A 20,528-nucleotide genomic window follows, 5' to 3' on the forward strand; every position below is an offset into this window, starting at 1 on the left:
ATGACGAAGAACTTTTTCATATTTCAAGATAACTTCTTCATGCAGATGAAAGGAGTAGCTATGGGGGCAGCCTTCGCCCCGGATCTAGCTATCCTTTATATGAATGAGTACGAGCAACATCGCATTCTCTCTCCTGTGAATCCGTACTTTGACAACATCTCAGAATACCGTCGCTATATAGACGATATTCTCATCATATGGACAGGACACAAACAAGAACTGGAAGCATTTACTCAGTGGCTCAATACCCAATCATGTGACATCCAATTCACCAGCAATTGCAGCAATGAAGCAATCGATTTTCTGGATATCAGCATCAAAGAAAATGAAGGGCTGTTATATACCACTCTATACAGAAAACCAACCGAAAGAAATACGCTGCTACAGTACTCTAGCCATCACACACGGGCTCTACGGGATAACTTACCCTTTGGTCAGTTCCTCAGGATCCGAAGGAATTGTACCCTGAAGGATGATTACTTTCTTGAATCAGATGAACTCATTTCCCGACTCTTAGAAAGAGGATATCCCAAAAGACTTGTAAAGAGAGCACGCAAGAGGGCATGGTTCAGCAACAGAGAATCCTTGCTTGTACCAAAAGATCGACAGCCCTCGGAAGATAGGATGATCTGTGTCACCACGTACTGCAGCAAGAGCAATGAAATACGCAAGATTGTGAATAAACACTGGAATGTAGTGTTAGATGCAATCGAAATGCCCCATCTGCCCATGCACGCCTTTAAAAAAGCAAAGAGTGTCAGAGACTATGTAGTGTGTTCCTTGCTGGACAGCCCAGCGGCTCCCACCATTCAAACAATGTGGAACCTACCCATCACACTCGGACACTACAAATGCGGCAACTGTAAAGCATGTGCTTTGTGCTTAGAAACAAAAACAATAACACATAACAATTTGACTGTTACTCTGAAGTCCTTTACGAACTGTAATAGTCATGGAGTCATTTATGCAATCTTTTGCCCTTGCGGATTCATCTATATAGGTCAAACCAAGCAGAAAATTAAGAACCGGGTGCTGCAACATTGCAGCAGGATAAGATGCCAAACACCAGGGGCCCCCTTGGTAGAACATTTTTTAGCTCACACCCACACACCAGAATCTTTGAAGTGGGTGGTCATTGAAAAAATTACATTAGGCCCACGTGGAGGCAACCTAAACTCTATCTTGAATCTAAGGGAATGTAAATGGATGCAGTCCTTTAACTCTGTTCAGCATGGCTTAAATGAACTGGAAGCCACGTTTACCCAGATGGCGTTGTTAGATCCTGATTGACTTGTATCATACTCTAAGTGCAAATCCATAGCTTAGCCTGGCCTAAATGAACTGTAGGCTACCCTTGCCGTGTTGGTGCAGGTAGATTCAGAGTGACTCATAACGATAGTCTCTGCATCAGAAGTCTAAATCTTTAGCAACAAATTGTCAGGCCAGACACACAGGTCACTGTTTATTTAGATCATACCATCCTTGCATGGCGACCACCTGTTGTTATATATGTATATACACGATCTTAGGTTCAATGATTTACCTGTACCATTGTCTACAATTAGATTCTATAATCATGACACTGAGATGATTTGTACATGTGTTTTAAACCAATGTCTAATTCCAACGCAGTGAACCAGTAGCTGTCATGTGTATAGGAACACTTCCATGTTTATACCCCTTTGCAATGATTGTAAAATATGAGACCTTATTTGCTCCCCATACAGAGAGTCATCACCAACTCCCAGAACGCGACGTTATTTATAATGTTGCACTGGAGTGACAATGAGACAATTTCCTTCATTCATCTTATAAGTCTAGGCGCGATTGCAGAGTTAAGTCAGACGTACTAACATTCTCTTAGGCGTTTGTTATAGTTTTGTACGTTCCCCTGGCACAAGGGCTAACATACGACACTTTTTACCATGCTCCCTAAGACAACCCTTCACTGATTGCCTGCGCACTGTCGAGCCCCCGAGTAGTACTCAGCGTCTGCACCTCGAGGCGGCCCAGACTTTCACCGGCAGCCGTAGGAAGGAGATGATTTATGCGCGTCCTGATGAAGATTAGGTAAGACATGGATGCCTTTTCCCATGTCACTTGCCCTTAATGTTTACCACGTAGAGCTCTCCCTATATAGCGATTACCGTTGTATCCGACTTCATTTAATGTACGATCTACTTAGCGTTATTTCTTCATGTCTTAGAACCGGCCAGCACTAATACGCAGTCCGGACCTATTTTATATCCCAAGAGATGTGCCCCACGTAATACAATCCTCATTTTCTCTTGACTTATTGGCTAAGCCAGTTACTAATGTGCATACCGGTCTTATCCGGTGACCTGTTACAACCCGTATATTGTATTCTAGAGCAGTCTGCCTCCGCGGACATGCACTGCGCCATGGGCGCGATATTTACTTGATTTCTTTCTTAAAAAATCCAGTAACTAGACTGACCCGCTTTATTACCTCATTCTAGAAACCATCGGATTTTTCCACGCACCGGCACTTTCAGCTGGCCACAGACCTCAACAATACCCATTTGGAAAGCTTCAACTTCCCAGTAAGTGCTCCCCCCATACTACGACTGTTCACAATGGAGACCAGGTTTCTCCTTGGACATTCCGTTGTAATCGTGATTCTTTTACACAATTACAGGCAAAATTCTATACCATAGGAACCCAGGAAGGTCCCAATCTCACGGCCATTCAACTGGCCCCACGTAAAGTATGTAACTTCATTTCTAATTGAGTCCCAGTGCACTAATATTGCTCGGCAGTGATAGATACATTCATTGTTATTATATTGCTTATAGGCGCTCCAGTTTCTATTTCCGTGTCCTGATGAAGACCCCAGCTTGAGGTTATGAACTACCCTTCTATCCGGGGGTCGAAACGTTGACAACCAGCCCACTGTATTCCTCTAAGCATAGGAGCAAACAAGGGATTACTACAGATCCTGTGCTTAAGAGTCCTTTGGAACTTTTGATCTGTAAACAGACTGTAAAGGCTGCATCTGATCCTCACTGTGATTGTAACAAACTCTCAACACCTTTACCCGGTCCCCACTTCCATCCCAACACACCCATCCCTTCTAACTACTTCCATTTCTGTGCACCGTGAGCGCGTTGATATATCAAAATGTATCTGTTCCGTTTTAATGTGTCCTCTTCTAATTGAATTTCGTTCCCAATGAAGTAATTGCGATGTTTTCAATTCAGATTGTCCAAATCTGACACTCAATTGATTAATTGATACTGAGTATTCCTTTTAAGATGTGTTAAAATAAAATATGCACTGGATTTATGGACTGCCTATGTTTTAAGTGACATTCATGGACCATATATGATTCTAATTACTGCTTCTAGAAGTGTGATTTCTGTGACATTTGTGACTTAGGAAAGCAATAGACTCCGACCACTTCCATATGTACCTGATTGACTGACCCAGGTCAGAGAGTTCTTAGGGTTCATCCCGTTGTAACTCATTACTCTATGTGCAAGAGCTGTCTTGCGAGGGTTTTTTTCACCAATAGATCTGCATTTATGCAATAGAACTTGATTGAGGGCATTATCATGTTTCAGTCTGAAACTCTCTCTTACACTGAGGATCATATTAGAGAGCTGATTGGGGGAGATACAGGGACAGCTTTCCTCTCAACCAACATCACCACTATTGATTTCTCGCTCAATGAGAAGATCGACAAATTAGAGCGACTTGAAAAGAAATTAGTACGCACTAAACTACATGGACATCTCTTAACAGGCTACTATCTCAAGGCCAACATCATACCAACAGGACTGCAGGTCCGTAACGAGCCGGCCATATTCGTGGACAGCCCCAAATTCAAGGAGGGCTTCAGCTTCGTGGCAAATAACTGTTCCCGTCATTGGATGGTCCCTGGGGTGGAGACCGCACGAGACCAGGTTGAACAGCTAAGCAAGGAAATAGAGGAACTGAAGGCGGAAATTGCCAGCCACTCAGCCTTTGCAAGTGCAAAAGACACCCTTGAACGTCTAAACAAAACACTAAAAGACTTTGATGTTGAAACACAAAACAAAAAACTGGAGAAACTAGCGAAAGATATCCAATATTATAACGAGAAAAAAACCTACCCGTATTTGGCTGAGGACTATTTTAAACAAGATAACCAGGGCCGTTTTTTCTACAGAGGCAGAGGGGGATACAGGGGCGCCCAACGAGGTGGAAGAAGGTACACGAATTTTTCGGACTCCTCATACAGCGGAGGTAGTGACAACGAAGGAGCTGGACCAAGTAATTACCAAAATCAAGAACAATGGTACCAACCTCCACAGGACCCTCCAAACAGACAACAACAGCCTTTTTTAGAGGACAGCACATGGAGACCCCCTCGGGGGAGAGGCGGCGGATGGAACAGACGGCCGACCAGAGGCCACAACAACCCCCAGAACTGGGACGACTCGAGGCAGCAAGGCTACAACAGCAAACAAGTGAGATTCCAGCAGGACAACCACGGGGAAATCAGCACACGGAGGAAAACATATCGCTGGTAACCAGAGGAAGCCCTATCATGAATCTATCCAACCAGACACTATCCCCAGATGAGATCGGAGTCCTGAGTAAGGGCCTCTCGTTTGTCCCGACTTCCCATGGCAATTTGTTCAACATCAAAACCGAATTGGCGAAATTTTTCCGCAAGATCCGTCTGAAGAATTACTTCCTACATAAACCCTTCACCACGTCTAGAGCATTCACCAGCCTACGACCACAGTCCACCTTCACACCATACACTGCCATGATCAACCATCGAATCCTAACCTATGAGAGTCTCGTATTGAACGATGTACACAAGATGTGGAAAAAACGCCCGTATGTGAGACACAACATCTCGAAGAATGAACGTGCTGCCCTGGATGGTTTGAAGAACAACAAATCGCTGGTCATCAAGCCAGTGGACAAAGGGGGAGCTATAGTAATCATGGAGGCTGACGACTACAAACAAGAGATATATTCACAGTTGAGAGATAACGTGAGCTATCGGCCGATAGCAACCAATCCGACAAATGAGATCAGACGTCAGATTCTTGCAATCACGGAAAAAGGGAAAGAAGCCGGGTTTCTCACTGAAAAAGAATACCTATATCTAAATGTGAATCAACCACGCACCCCTACGATTTATGTCCTACCCAAGGTTCACAAGAATCCCACCAAACCTCCTGGACGACCGATCATATCGGGCTGTGGGTCCCTTCTGGAGCCCCTTTGCAAGTATATTGATGTCTTCTTGAAACCGCTGGCTGAAGCAACTCCCACCTACCTGAGGGACACTATGCAGGTGATCAACCTCGTAGACCAACGTCCGTTTGACAAAGACAATCAACTGCTGGTAACCATGGACATCGTGTCATTGGTCACAAGTATTCCTCAAGAACCGGCACTGGTAACAATACGAAGAGCCTTGGAATCACGACCACAACCAGCTGAAGTCCCGACGGAATTTCTAATTGACCTACTGGAGATCGCGATGACGAAGAACTTTTTCATATTTCAAGATAACTTCTTCATGCAGATGAAAGGAGTAGCTATGGGGGCAGCCTTCGCCCCGGATCTAGCTATCCTTTATATGAATGAGTACGAGCAACATCGCATTCTCTCTCCTGTGAATCCGTACTTTGACAACATCTCAGAATACCGTCGCTATATAGACGATATTCTCATCATATGGACAGGACACAAACAAGAACTGGAAGCATTTACTCAGTGGCTCAATACCCAATCATGTGACATCCAATTCACCAGCAATTGCAGCAATGAAGCAATCGATTTTCTGGATATCAGCATCAAAGAAAATGAAGGGCTGTTATATACCACTCTATACAGAAAACCAACCGAAAGAAATACGCTGCTACAGTACTCTAGCCATCACACACGGGCTCTACGGGATAACTTACCCTTTGGTCAGTTCCTCAGGATCCGAAGGAATTGTACCCTGAAGGATGATTACTTTCTTGAATCAGATGAACTCATTTCCCGACTCTTAGAAAGAGGATATCCCAAAAGACTTGTAAAGAGAGCACGCAAGAGGGCATGGTTCAGCAACAGAGAATCCTTGCTTGTACCAAAAGATCGACAGCCCTCGGAAGATAGGATGATCTGTGTCACCACGTACTGCAGCAAGAGCAATGAAATACGCAAGATTGTGAATAAACACTGGAATGTAGTGTTAGATGCAATCGAAATGCCCCATCTGCCCATGCACGCCTTTAAAAAAGCAAAGAGTGTCAGAGACTATGTAGTGTGTTCCTTGCTGGACAGCCCAGCGGCTCCCACCATTCAAACAATGTGGAACCTACCCATCACACTCGGACACTACAAATGCGGCAACTGTAAAGCATGTGCTTTGTGCTTAGAAACAAAAACAATAACACATAACAATTTGACTGTTACTCTGAAGTCCTTTACGAACTGTAATAGTCATGGAGTCATTTATGCAATCTTTTGCCCTTGCGGATTCATCTATATAGGTCAAACCAAGCAGAAAATTAAGAACCGGGTGCTGCAACATTGCAGCAGGATAAGATGCCAAACACCAGGGGCCCCCTTGGTAGAACATTTTTTAGCTCACACCCACACACCAGAATCTTTGAAGTGGGTGGTCATTGAAAAAATTACATTAGGCCCACGTGGAGGCAACCTAAACTCTATCTTGAATCTAAGGGAATGTAAATGGATGCAGTCCTTTAACTCTGTTCAGCATGGCTTAAATGAACTGGAAGCCACGTTTACCCAGATGGCGTTGTTAGATCCTGATTGACTTGTATCATACTCTAAGTGCAAATCCATAGCTTAGCCTGGCCTAAATGAACTGTAGGCTACCCTTGCCGTGTTGGTGCAGGTAGATTCAGAGTGACTCATAACGATAGTCTCTGCATCAGAAGTCTAAATCTTTAGCAACAAATTGTCAGGCCAGACACACAGGTCACTGTTTATTTAGATCATACCATCCTTGCATGGCGACCACCTGTTGTTATATATGTATATACACGATCTTAGGTTCAATGATTTACCTGTACCATTGTCTACAATTAGATTCTATAATCATGACACTGAGATGATTTGTACATGTGTTTTAAACCAATGTCTAATTCCAACGCAGTGAACCAGTAGCTGTCATGTGTATAGGAACACTTCCATGTTTATACCCCTTTGCAATGATTGTAAAATATGAGACCTTATTTGCTCCCCATACAGAGAGTCATCACCAACTCCCAGAACGCGACGTTATTTATAATGTTGCACTGGAGTGACAATGAGACAATTTCCTTCATTCATCTTATAAGTCTAGGCGCGATTGCAGAGTTAAGTCAGACGTACTAACATTCTCTTAGGCGTTTGTTATAGTTTTGTACGTTCCCCTGGCACAAGGGCTAACATACGACACTTTTTACCATGCTCCCTAAGACAACCCTTCACTGATTGGCTGCGCACTGTCGAGCCCCCGAGTAGTACTCAGCGTCTGCACCTCGAGGCGGCCCAGACTTTCACCGGCAGCCGTAGGAAGGAGATGATTTATGCGCGTCCTGATGAAGATTAGGTAAGACATGGATGCCTTTTCCCATGTCACTTGCCCTTAATGTTTACCACGTAGAGCTCTCCCTATATAGCGATTACCGTTGTATCCGACTTCATTTAATGTACGATCTACTTAGCGTTATTTCTTCATGTCTTAGAACCGGCCAGCACTAATACGCAGTCCGGACCTATTTTATATCCCAAGAGATGTGCCCCACGTAATACAATCCTCATTTTCTCTTGACTTATTGGCTAAGCCAGTTACTAATGTGCATACCGGTCTTATCCGGTGACCTGTTACAACCCGTATATTGTATTCTAGAGCAGTCTGCCTCCGCGGACATGCACTGCGCCATGGGCGCGATATTTACTTGATTTCTTTCTTAAAAAATCCAGTAACTAGACTGACCCGCTTTATTACCTCATTCTAGAAACCATCGGATTTTTCCACGCACCGGCACTTTCAGCTGGCCACAGACCTCAACAATACCCATTTGGAAAGCTTCAACTTCCCAGTAAGTGCTCCCCCCATACTACGACTGTTCACAATGGAGACCAGGTTTCTCCTTGGACATTCCGTTGTAATCGTGATTCTTTTACACAATTACAGGCAAAATTCTATACCATAGGAACCCAGGAAGGTCCCAATCTCACGGCCATTCAACTGGCCCCACGTAAAGTATGTAACTTCATTTCTAATTGAGTCCCAGTGCACTAATATTGCTCGGCAGTGATAGATACATTCATTGTTATTATATTGCTTATAGGCGCTCCAGTTTCTATTTCCGTGTCCTGATGAAGACCCCAGCTTGAGGTTATGAACTACCCTTCTATCCGGGGGTCGAAACGTTGACAACCAGCCCACTGTATTCCTCTAAGCATAGGAGCAAACAAGGGATTACTACAGATCCTGTGCTTAAGAGTCCTTTGGAACTTTTGATCTGTAAACAGACTGTAAAGGCTGCATCTGATCCTCACGGTGATTGTAACAAAGTCACAACACCTTTACCCGGTCCCCACTTTCATCCCAACACACCCATCCCTTCTAACTACTTCCATTTCTGTGCACCGTGAGCGCGTTGATATATCAAAATGTATCTGTTCCGTTTTAATGTGTCCTCTTCTAATTGAATTTCGTTCCCAATGAAGTAATTGCGATGTTTTCAATTCAGATTGTCCAAATCTGACACTCAATTGATTAATTGATACTGAGTATTCCTTTTAAGATGTGTTAAAATAAAATATGCACTGGATTTATGGACTGCCTATGTTTTAGGTGACATTCATGGACCATATATGATTCTAATTACTGCTTCTAGAAGTGTGATTTCTGTGAGATTTGTGACTTAGGAAAGCAATAGACTCCGACCACTTCCATATGTACCTGATTGACTGACCCAGGTCAGAGAGTTCTTAGGGTTCACCCCGTTGTAACTCATTACTCTATGTGCAAGAGCTGTCTTGCGAGGGTTTTTTTCACCAATAGATCTGCATTTATGCAATAGAACTTGATTGAGGGCATTATCATGTTTCAGTCTGAAACCCTCTCTTACACTGAGGATCATATTAGAGAGCTGATTGGGGGAGATACAGGGACAGCTTTCCTCTCAACCAACATCACCACTGTTGATTTCTCGCTCAATGAGAAGATCAACAAATTAGAGCGACTTGAAAAGAAATTAGTACGCACTAAACTACATGGCCATCTCTTAACAGGCTATCTCAAGGCCAACATCATACCAACAGGACTGCAGGTCTGTAACGAGCCGGCCATATTCGTGGACAGCCCCAAATTCAAGGAGGGCTTCAGCTTCGTGGCAAATAACTGTTCCCGTCATTGGATGGTCCTTGGGGTGAAGACCGCACGAGACCAGGTTGAACAGCTAAGCAAGGAAATAGAGGAACTGAAGGCGGAAATTGCCAGCCACTCAGCCTTTGCAAGTGCAAAAGACACCCTTGAACGTCTAAACAAAACACTAAAAGACTTTGATGTTGAAACACAAAACAAAAAACTGGAGAAACTAGCGAAAGATATCCAATATTATAACAAGAAAAAAACCTACCCGTATTTGGCTGAGGACTATTTTAAACAAGATAACCAGGGCCGTTTTTTCTACAGAGGCAGAGGGGGATACAGGGGCGCCCAACGAGGTGGAAGAAGGTACACGAATTTTTCGGACTCCTCATACAGCGGAGGTAGTGACAACGAAGGAGCTGGACCAAGTAATTACCAAAATCAAGAACAATGGTACCAACCTCCACAGGACCCTCCAAACAGACAACAACAGCCTTTTTTAGAGGACAGCACATGGAGACCCCCTCGGGGGAGAGGCGGCGGATGGAACAAACGGCCGACCAGAGGCCACAACAACCCCCAGAACTGGGACGACTCGAGGCAGCAAGGCTACAACAGCAAACAAGTGAGATTCCAGCAGGACAACCACGGGGAAATCAGCACACGGAGGAAAACATATCGCTGGTAACCAGAGGAAGCCCTATCATGAATCTATCCAACCAGACACTATCCCCAGATGAGATAGGAGTCCTGAGTAAGGGCCTCTCGTTTGTCCCGACTTCACATGGCAATTTGTTCAACATCAAAACCGAATTGGCGAAATTTTTCCGCAAGATCCGTCTGAAGAATTACTTCCTACATAAACCCTTCACCACGTCTAGAGCATTCACCAGCCTACGACCACCGTCCACCTTCACACCATACACTGCCATGATCAACCATCGAATCCTAACCTATGAGAGTCTCGTATTGAACGATGTACACACGATGTGGAAAAAACGCCCGTATGTGAGACACAACATCTCGAAGAATGAACGTGGTGCCCTGGATGGTTTGAAGAACAACAAATCGCTGGTCATCAAGCCAGCGGACAAAGGGGGAGCTATAGTAATCATGGAGGCTGACGACTACAAACAAGAGATATGGGCCCGATGTAGGTCGGTCGGTAACGGCCGAAAATCGGTATTTTCGGCCGTTACCGATCGGAATACAGACAACGGGATGTAGGAGGCCGAAATCCAGCGAAATCGGCGATTTTACCGAATCGGAAAGTCACCGAGTCGGTCGGATTCCGAATCGGAAAAAAGTAGTAATCGGAAAAAATCTCCGAATCGGTAGATTACCTATTCGGAGATTTTTCCGATTCCTACATTTTTCCGATTCGGAATCCGACCGACTCGGTGACTTTCCGATTCGGTAAAATCGCCGAATTGGTATATATTCCGATTCGGTGAAAATCCGATTCCATGCGAAAACCCTAAGATTGAGATGTAGGTAAGCACAGAAATACCGATTTTGCTCAAAAATCGGTATTTCTGAGTCGGAAATTACCATGGATTGGAATCAGGTGGTAACCAGGTGCAACCTATAAAAAAGGACCCAAAATGCAGTTCTACTTGCAACATGGCAGCTTTCTATGTCATAGCTAGACGGCTACGGCTACAGCAGGAAGGAGAGAGGGAATGGCAGAGAGAGGAGCAGGTGTACAGGCAGAGGGTGACCCTGTGCATGCTGACAGATCCAGAGATCCTACAGAGGTACAGGCTGGAGGCAGACACCATCAGAGACCTCATCAGGGACCTCCAACCCCTGTTGCAGCACCCCACCCCAAGGGCGCATGCAATCCCTGTGCAGGTGCAGGTGCTATGCTGCCTACACCTGCTGGCGTCTGGCAGCTATCAAAGTGTAGTTGCTGTGGCAGGAGGGGTGACCCAGAGCAGCCTGTCAAGGTTCTTCCACAAGTTCCTTGATGCCATGATCCAGAGGATGGCCCACTACATTTCCTTCCCTTCCACCCATGCAGAACTGGCACAGACAAAAGCTGAATTCTATCAGATGGCAAGATTCCCCCACATCATTGGCTGCATAGATGGCACACACATACCGATTTGCCCCCCTGCTGACACCGAATACGTATACCGCAATCGGAAGTCACGGCACACCATAAATGTGCAAGTGATATGCAATGCCAAGTGTGTGATCACTGACCTGGTTGCAAAGTTTCCGGGGAGTACCCATGACTCCTATATCTTCCAGAGTAGCGGGATTTATGCACGGCTGATGGCAGGGGAATTTGGCGAAGGATACCTCCTAGGTAAGACACAGTGTCAGACCCCCATTACCAAAATTGCAGTGTGAAATACATGTATGCATGTGAGTAATGTTACCCCTTCTCCTTCCAGGCGACAGTGCATATGCCCTACGCTCGTTCATTCTCACACCTTACCTCAACCCCTCAACACCCAGCCAAAGGAGGTACAACCGTGCACACAAAAGCACGAGGAACGTAGTGGAAAGGACCTTTGGCATCTGGAAGAGCAGGTTCAGATGTCTGCACAAGAGCGGAGGTGCAAGGCAATATACCCCCATCACCTGCTGCAAGATTATTGCTGTCTGTGCAATGTTGCACAACCTTGCAGTCAGGAAAGGCACTGAGGTAGAGTTATCCGACTACGAGGACCCTGACGATGACAATGCTGTCCCACTACCACTACCTGCTGGAGTCTCTGCACCATCTGACGGCAGATACAGGCGTCAGGAGATCACAGACAACTATTTCTGAGTGAGTACAGATGCACAAACAGGTCAATGTATGTGTTCAGAAATTAAATTTAATAATGTTGCATCAACGTTACTGCACTGATGTGCAACAAAAGAAAAGTTAAACAACAAGGGGTAGGAATGTCCAATGTCCGGGTTGCCTCACCCGCAGTGGCAGTCCTATTTTTTGCTGCGCTTAGCAGGCCCACTGGGATGAACCTCACCCTCTTCAGAATGCCCTGCAGCCTCAGCTGAGCGCCTGGTGCTCCGGCGCGGCTCTGACGCAGCGCTGGCCGGGCTGCTGCGGCTGCTGCTGTCCCCAGCCTCGCCCAGGACGGGATTCACTGCGGTGTTGGAGATGAGTAGTGTCTCCATGGCTGTTGTTATACGGCCCATGCCCCTAGTGACCTCGGACATGTTCTGTGTGAGGCTGGCCTCCATGTTTGCCCCACGTTGGCATAGCTGGGCAGTCGCAGCCGCAAGGCGGTTGAGTGACCTGTTCGTGACTCTTGCATCCCTGCGACGACTCAGCTCATGGTCATCCAACCTGGTGCAGAGCTGGGTGATGGCAGTGGTCATTCGGCCAATTGATGTTGCTATGTCCTTGTTGCTGTCAACGAAGGTCTTGAAGCCCTGTGTCATCTCACCCATCTGCAGGTTGTGCAGGCGCAACTGGCGATGGCAGGCCAGGATGGATTTCGCCTGCATCCTCTGTATTGTGACCATGCTGGTCTCCAGCCCTGCGAAGACGCTGCCTCCCGGTGCTGGTATTGGGCTGCTGGTAGCACGTGGCCTACGTGGAATCCTGCTGCCCTGCTGTGTGTGCTCTGGTGTCGCTGGTGTCACGGGGTCTTGTGCAGGAGCCTGACCCGCTGCCCCCTCCATGATGACTAATGGAGCCACTATTCTCCTCCGGGCCGGGGAAGTGGCAGGTGCAGGGTGGCTCTGTGGTGGTGTGTTGTCCGGGGAGAATACCAATGAGGGCGACTGAGACTGAGACAGTCGGGGGGAGTGTGGAGTTGTGAGGGAATGTCCTGTGTCCTCCTCATTTACCAGGGCACAGCTGTTGTCCTCCTCCTCCTGTGCTGCTGCACTGGTGCTTGCCACCGCCGCACTGGCTGTTGGTGCTGGAGCTGGTGCTGGAGCTGATGCTGCTCCCCCGCCTGATGGTGCCCCTAGGTACAAAGAAGCATTTGTCAAGTGGGTGCTAATGTGTTCCAGTCACAACTATTAAAGCATTGCACGTCTCATTACAAACACGTTGATGCTGTATTACAGTTATTTATCTCATGCTCCTGCTGTGGCATTTTTGGTAACTTTTGCTGAGTACATTTAGCTAGATGCATTGCTCATGTCTGTTGCTAGCAGTACTGGCCTGGGGTTTGGTTGTGCATTGGGTCTGTAGGGGAGGTGTCTGGTATGGTGTGTCAAGTTGCGCATGCTTCTTACCTGTAGCTGTAGCTCGGGATGAGCTATCCAGGTCCCCAATTCCCACGACACTGGCCCTCTCGATGGTGGTCCCCACTAGTTCCTCCAGCTGAGTGAGGGGTGGCGCACGGTTTGTTCCTCCTCCAGTGAGTCCAGCCTGCTTGTGCAGGTCGGCCAGTTTGCGCTTGGTCACGCCACGGATGTCATAAAACCTCTTCTTGAGGTCGTCTAGGCTCCTGTGGGTGACACCAACTGCATTCACTTTCTCCCCGATGTCGATCCACAGCCTCCTCTTGGTGCTCTCCGGGACAGTCAGGGACTGCCTGCCATATAGCTGGGTGTGCACCCTCACCACCTCCTCCACCAAAGTTTGTAGCTCCATGGTGCTGAATTTAGGATTGCGCTTACGCCCTGCCTTCTGGCTCTCTGTGCTGGTGTCCATGTCTCTCAGGGATCCTGCTCACAATGCTGCTCTCTCTGTGTTTGCTCAGCTCAGGCAGCTGTCCAGAAAGTTCTGATGAGTTGCACCTGCCTGGGTTGCCACACCCTGTGGGGGAGGGTGCTTACAGCTCATTGGCTGATGTCTTCAGTGTCACTCAACCAGCTCGGCAAAACGGCATTCTCCGAATCGGTATTTTCCGAATCGGTATTTTCCGAATGTGTTCGGTAAATACCGATTCGGAATGTATAATGTCTTCCTATTGGCCTTTCGGCCCATGAGGCGTATTCATTATTCCGATTCGGCGTTTACCGATTCGGTTGGTTCCGCATTTTTTTTTTTCCGATTCGGACTTGTCCGACCCGGCCTATACCGAATCGGTAGTTGGCGATTCGGTACGTATCGACTCTCGATACCGAATGCTACCGATTCGGTATTTTTCCGATGATTATTTCCTACATATCATTTTCCGATTTTGAAATACCGATTCGGTACGGATCGGTATTTTAAAATCGGTAAATGCGTTTTACCTACATCGGGCCCTTAATTCGCAGTTGAGAGATAACGTGAGCTATCGGCCGATAGCAACCAATCCGACAAATGAGATCAGACGTCAGATTCTTGCAATCACGGAAAAAGGGAAAGAAGCCGGGTTTCTCACTGAAAAAGAATACCTATATCTAAATGTGAATCAACCACGCACCCCTACGATTTATGTCCTACCCAAGGTTCACAAGAATCCCACCAAACCTCCTAGACGACCGATCATATCGGGCTGTGGGTCCCTTCTGGAGCCCCTTTGCAAGTATATTGATGACTTCTTGAAACCGCTGGCTGAAGCAACTCCCACCTACCTGAGGGACACTATGCAGGTGATCAACCTCGTAGACCAACGTCCGTTTGACAAAGACAATCAACTGCTGGTAACCATGGACATCGTGTCACTGTACACAAGTATTCCTCAAGAACCGGCACTGGTAACAATACGAAGAGCCTTGGAATCACGACCACAACCAGCTGAAGTCCCGACGGAATTTCTAATTGACCTACTGGAGATCGCGATGACGAAGAACTTTTTCATATTTCAAGATAACTTCTTCATGCAGATGAAAGGAGTAGCTATGGGGGCAGCCTTCGCCCCGGATCTAGCTATCCTTTATATGAATGAGTACAAGCAACATCGCATTCTCTCTCCTGTGAATCCGTACTTTGACAACATCTCAGAATACCGTCGCTATATAGACAATATCCTCATCATATGGACAGGACACAAACAAGAACTGGAAGCATTTACTCAGTGGCTCAATACCCAATCATGTGACATCCAATTCACCAGCAATTGCAGCAATGAAGCAATCGATTTTCTGGATATCAGCATCAAAGAAAATGAAGGGCTGTTATATACCACTCTATACAGAAAACCAACCGAAAGAAATACGCTGCTACAGTACTCTAGCCATCACACACGGGCTCTACGGGATAACTTACCCTTTGGTCAGTTCCTCAGGATCCGAAGGAATTGTACCCTGAAGGATGATTACTTTCTTGAATCAGATGAACTCATTTCCCGACTCTTAGAAAGAGGATATCTCAAAAGACTTGTAAAGAGAGCACGCAAGAGGGCATGGTTCAGCAACAGAGAATCCTTGCTTGTACCAAAAGATCGACAGCCCTCGGAAGATAGGATGATCTGTGTCACCACGTACTGCAGCAAGAGCAATGAAATACGCAAGATTGTGAATAAACACTGGAATGTAGTGTCAGATGCAATCGAAATGCCCCATCTGCCCATGCACGCCTTTAAAAAAGCAAAGAGTGTCAGAGACTATGTAGTGTGTTCCTTGCTGGACAGCCCAGCGGCTCCCACCATTCAAACAATGTGGAACCTACCCATCACACTCGGACACTACAAATGCGGCAACTGTAAAGCATGTGCTTTGTGCTTAGAAACAAAAACAATAACACATAACAATTTGACTGTTACTCTGAAGTCCTTTACGAACTGTAATAGTCATGGAGTCATTTATGCAATCTTTTGCCCTTGCGGATTCATCTATATAGGTCAAACCAAGCAGAAAATTAAGAACCGGGTGCTGCAACATTGCAGCAGGATAAGATGCCAAACACCAGGGGCCCCCTTGGTAGAACATTTTTTAGCTCACACCCACACACCAGAATCTTTGAAGTGGGTGGTCATTGAAAAAATTACATTAGGCCCACGTGGAGGCAACCTAAACTCTATCTTGAATCTAAGGGAATGTAAATGGATGCAGTCCTTTAACTCTGTTCAGCATGGCTTAAATGAACTGGAAGCCACGTTTACCCAGATGGCGTTGTTAGATCCTGATTGACTTGTATCATACTCTAAGTGCAAATCCATAGCTTAGCCTGGCCTAAATGAACTGTAGGCTACCCTTGCCGTGTTGGTGCAGGTAGATTCAGAGTGACTCATAACGATAGTCTCTGCATCAGAAGTCTAAATCTTTAGCAACAAATTGTCAGGCCAGACACACAGGTCACTGTTTATTTAGATCATACCATCCTTGCATGGCGACCACCTGTTGTTATATATGTATATACACGATCTTAGGTTCAATGATTTACCTGTACCATTGTCTACAATTAGATTCTATAATCATGACACTGAGACGATTTGTACATGTGTTTTAAACCAATGTCTAATTCCAACGCAGTGAACCAGTAGCTGTCATGTGTATAGGAACACTTCCATGTTTATACCCCTTTGCAATGATTGTAAAATATGAGACCTTATTTGCTCCCCAAACAGAGAGTCATCACCAACTCCCAGAACGCGACGTTATTTATAATGTTGCACTGGAGTGACAATGAGACAATTTCCTTCATTCATCTTATAAGTCTAGGCGCGATTGCAGAGTTAAGTCATACGTACTAACATTCTCTTAGGCGTTTGTTATAGTTTTGTACATTCCCCTGGCACAAGGGCTAACATACAACACTTTTTACCATGCTCCCTAAGACAACCCTTCACTGATTGCCTGCGCACTGTCGAGCCCCCGAGTAGTACTCAGCGTCTGCACCTCGAGGCGGCCCAGACTTTCACCGGCAGCCGTAGGAAGGAGATGATTTATGCGCGTCCTGATGAAGATTAGGTAAGACATGGATGCCTTTTCCCATGTCACTTGCCCTTAATGTTTACCACGTAGAGCTCTCCCTATATAGCGATTACCGTTGTATCCGACTTCATTTAATGTACGATCTACTTAGCGTTATTTCTTCATGTCTTAGAACCGGCCGGCACTAATACGCAGTCCGGACCTATTTTATATCCCAAGAGATGTGCCCCACGTAAAACAATCCTCATTTTCTCTTGACTTATTGGCTAAGCCAGTTACTAATGTGCATACGGCTCTTATCCGGTGACCTGTTACAACCCGTATATTGTATTCTAGAGCAGTCTGCCTCCGCGAACATGCACTGCGCCATGGGCGCGATATTTACTTGATTTCTTTCTTAAAAAATCCAGTAACTAGACTGACCCGCTTTATTACCTCATTCTAGAAACCATCGGATTTTTCCACGCACCGGCACTTTCAGCTGGCCACAGACCTCAACAATACCCATTTGGAAAGCTTCAACTTCCCAGTAAGTGCTCCCCCCATACTACGACTGTTCACAATGGAGACCAGGTTTCTCCTTGGACATTCCGTTGTAATCGTGATTCTTTTACACAATTACAGGCAAAATTCTATACCATAGGAACCCAGGAAGGTCCCAATCTCACGGCCATTCAACTGGCCCCACGTAAAGTATGTAACTTCATTTCTAATTGAGTCCCAGTGCACTAATATTGCTCGGCAGTGATAGATACATTCATTGTTATTATATTGCTTATAGGCGCTCCAGTTTCTATTTCCGTGTCCTGATGAAGACCCCAGCTTGAGGTTATGAACTACCCTTCTATCCGGGGGTCGAAACGTTGACAACCAGCCCACTGTATTCCTCTAAGCATAGGAGCAAACAAGGGATTACTACAGATCCTGTGCTTAAGAGTCCTTTGGAACTTTTGATCTGTAAACAGACTGTAAAGGCTGCATCTGATCCTCACTGTGATTCTAACAAAGTCACAACACCTTTACCCGGTCCCCACTTCCATCCCAACACACCCATCCCTTCTAACTACTTCCATTTCTGTGCACCGTGAGCGCGTTGATATATCAAAATGTATCTGTTCCATTTTAATGTGTCCTCTTCTAATTGAATTTCGTTCCCAATGAAGTAATTGCGATGTTTTCAATTCAGATTGTCCAAATCTGACACTCAATTGTTTAATTGATACTGAGTATTCCTTTTAAGATGTGTTAAAATAAAATATGCACTGGATTTATGGACTGCCTATGTTTTAAGTGACATTCATGGACCATATATGATTCTAATTACTGCTTCCAGAAGTGTGATTTCTGTGACATTTGTGACTTAGGAAAGCAATAGACTCCGACCACTTCCATATGTACCTGATTGACTGACCCAGGTCAGAGAGTTCTTAGGGTTCACCCCGTTGTAACTCATTACCACAAAGTCACTGGGCAGCAATCTTATGGCTCTCCTTTTCTGAAAAAGGTAGAGATAAGCTCCTCACAGTTAGTGATGGGGATGCAACAACTACTCTGTCCTGAAGAGTGCTCTGATTGATGGGTTTGGCCTAACCACTGAACAGTATGGGTTGATGTTCAGAGATACCCAGAAGACACAGACTCAGGACTGGACTGATTTTGTTGATTGTGCCACTAAGGCTCTGGAAGGCTGGTTATTGGGAAGTCAAGTTAGGGACTATACAGGATTGTATAATTTGATCATGAGAGAGGAAATCCTTAGCAACTGTCAAAACCAGCTATTGCATCAGTTCCTGATTGACTCTGATCTGACCTCTCCCCAAGAATTGGGAAAGAAGGCAGACAAATGGGTCAGAACCAGGATTAAGGCGAGAAACCAGAACCAGGGGGGTGATCAGAAAAAGGCAGACCAGAAGGGTAATGAGCAGAAACAAAAAGACCAGAAGTCTTCACCAGGCCCCCAAAAGGCACAGGGGAGGGTGGCTCCAAAAAGAACAAACAGAAACAAGAAGGTCCAAAGAAGCCCTGGTGTGGATACTGTAAATCAGTCTCTCACTGGTTTAGTGAGTGCACCAAGAAGGGCACAGCACCAACCACCATTGCCCCTAAGGCAACTGTTCCCCCTAGTCCTGTCGTTAGTGGTGGTTCCCAGCTAAAAGGGTGTAGTAGGGTTGACCCTGGGAACACTGACCGTTTAGACGGGGAGTTCTGTGCTGTCACTCTGCCCTGGGATTGTGTGCCGCTGCCGTTTTTGCCTTCTCCCTCGGGACTGTGTGCTGCTTCTCTATCGACAGCTCGCCGCAGTGCTACACCAGCGGGAGCTGTGCCTGGGACTGTTTGTTCGCCTGGTGAGGAGTGAGTCGCGGAGGCAGGGCTGCGAGCGTGTACAGGGACTCCATTTCCCAGGAGTCCCTGTGAGCCCTTACACCTGGGCCGCTCTCCCTGCCTGCCCCGCCCCCCGCCGAAGGAGCAAAAGCTGCCACCTGTGATCGCCTCCCTGGGACACTGACCGTTTAGACGGGGAGTTCTGTGCTGTCACTCTGACCTGGAATTGTGTGCTGCTGCCGTTTTTGCCTTCTCCCTCGGGACTGTGTGCTGCTTCTCTATCGACAGCTCGCCGCAGTGCTACACCAGCGGGAGCTGTGCCTGGGACTGTTTGTTCGCCTGGTGAGGAGTGAGTCGCGGAGGCAGGGCTGCGAGCGTGTACAGGGACTCCATTTCCCAGGAGTCCCTGTGAGCCCTTACACCTGGGCCGCTCTCCCTGCCTGCCCCGCCCCCCGCCGAAGGAGCAAAAGCTGCCACCTGTGATCGCCTCCCTGGGACACTGACCGTTTAGACGGGGAGTTCTGTGCTGTCACTCTGCCCTGGGATTGTGTGCTGCTGCCGTTTTTGCCTTCTCCCTCGGGACTGTGTGCTGCTTCTCTATCGACAGCTCGCCGCAGTGCTACACCAGCGGGAGCTGTGCCTGGGACTGTTTGTTCGCCTGGTGAGGAGTGAGTCGCGGAGGCAGGGCTGCGAGCGTGTACAGTGACTCCATTTCCCAGGAGTCCCTCTGAGCCCTTACACCTGGGCCGCTCTCCCTGCCTGCCCCGCCCCCCGCCTATTGTTTCCTCCCCTTTATTAGTTGGATACGTCCACCGCTGCGCGGGAGCGTTGCGGGAGCACCGCGGGAGAAGCCCGGGACAAGGGCGGGACCGTCTGTGGCCGTCCGGGGCCGCTGGAGGCCGGGTTGGGCCACCCCCATTACACTGTGAAAGCAGGCTTATGGTATTGACATTCTCTGTTGACTATCGATTTCGATTATAGATTCTATGCTTACTGCCACATATATTTTGGTGTCTAAGTAGAGTTTTCTGGTCTTAGAATTTTTAGGCTCCGTTTATATTGTTTATAGTGTCAGTTAGATTTTTGATGTAAGTTTGATATGTCTTCACCCGAAGTGACCACACGGTCGGGTCCGG

Source organism: Lissotriton helveticus, chromosome 10 (genome assembly GCF_964261635.1).
Source record: "Lissotriton helveticus chromosome 10, aLisHel1.1, whole genome shotgun sequence".
NCBI classification, from domain to species: Eukaryota; Metazoa; Chordata; class Amphibia; order Caudata; family Salamandridae; genus Lissotriton; species Lissotriton helveticus.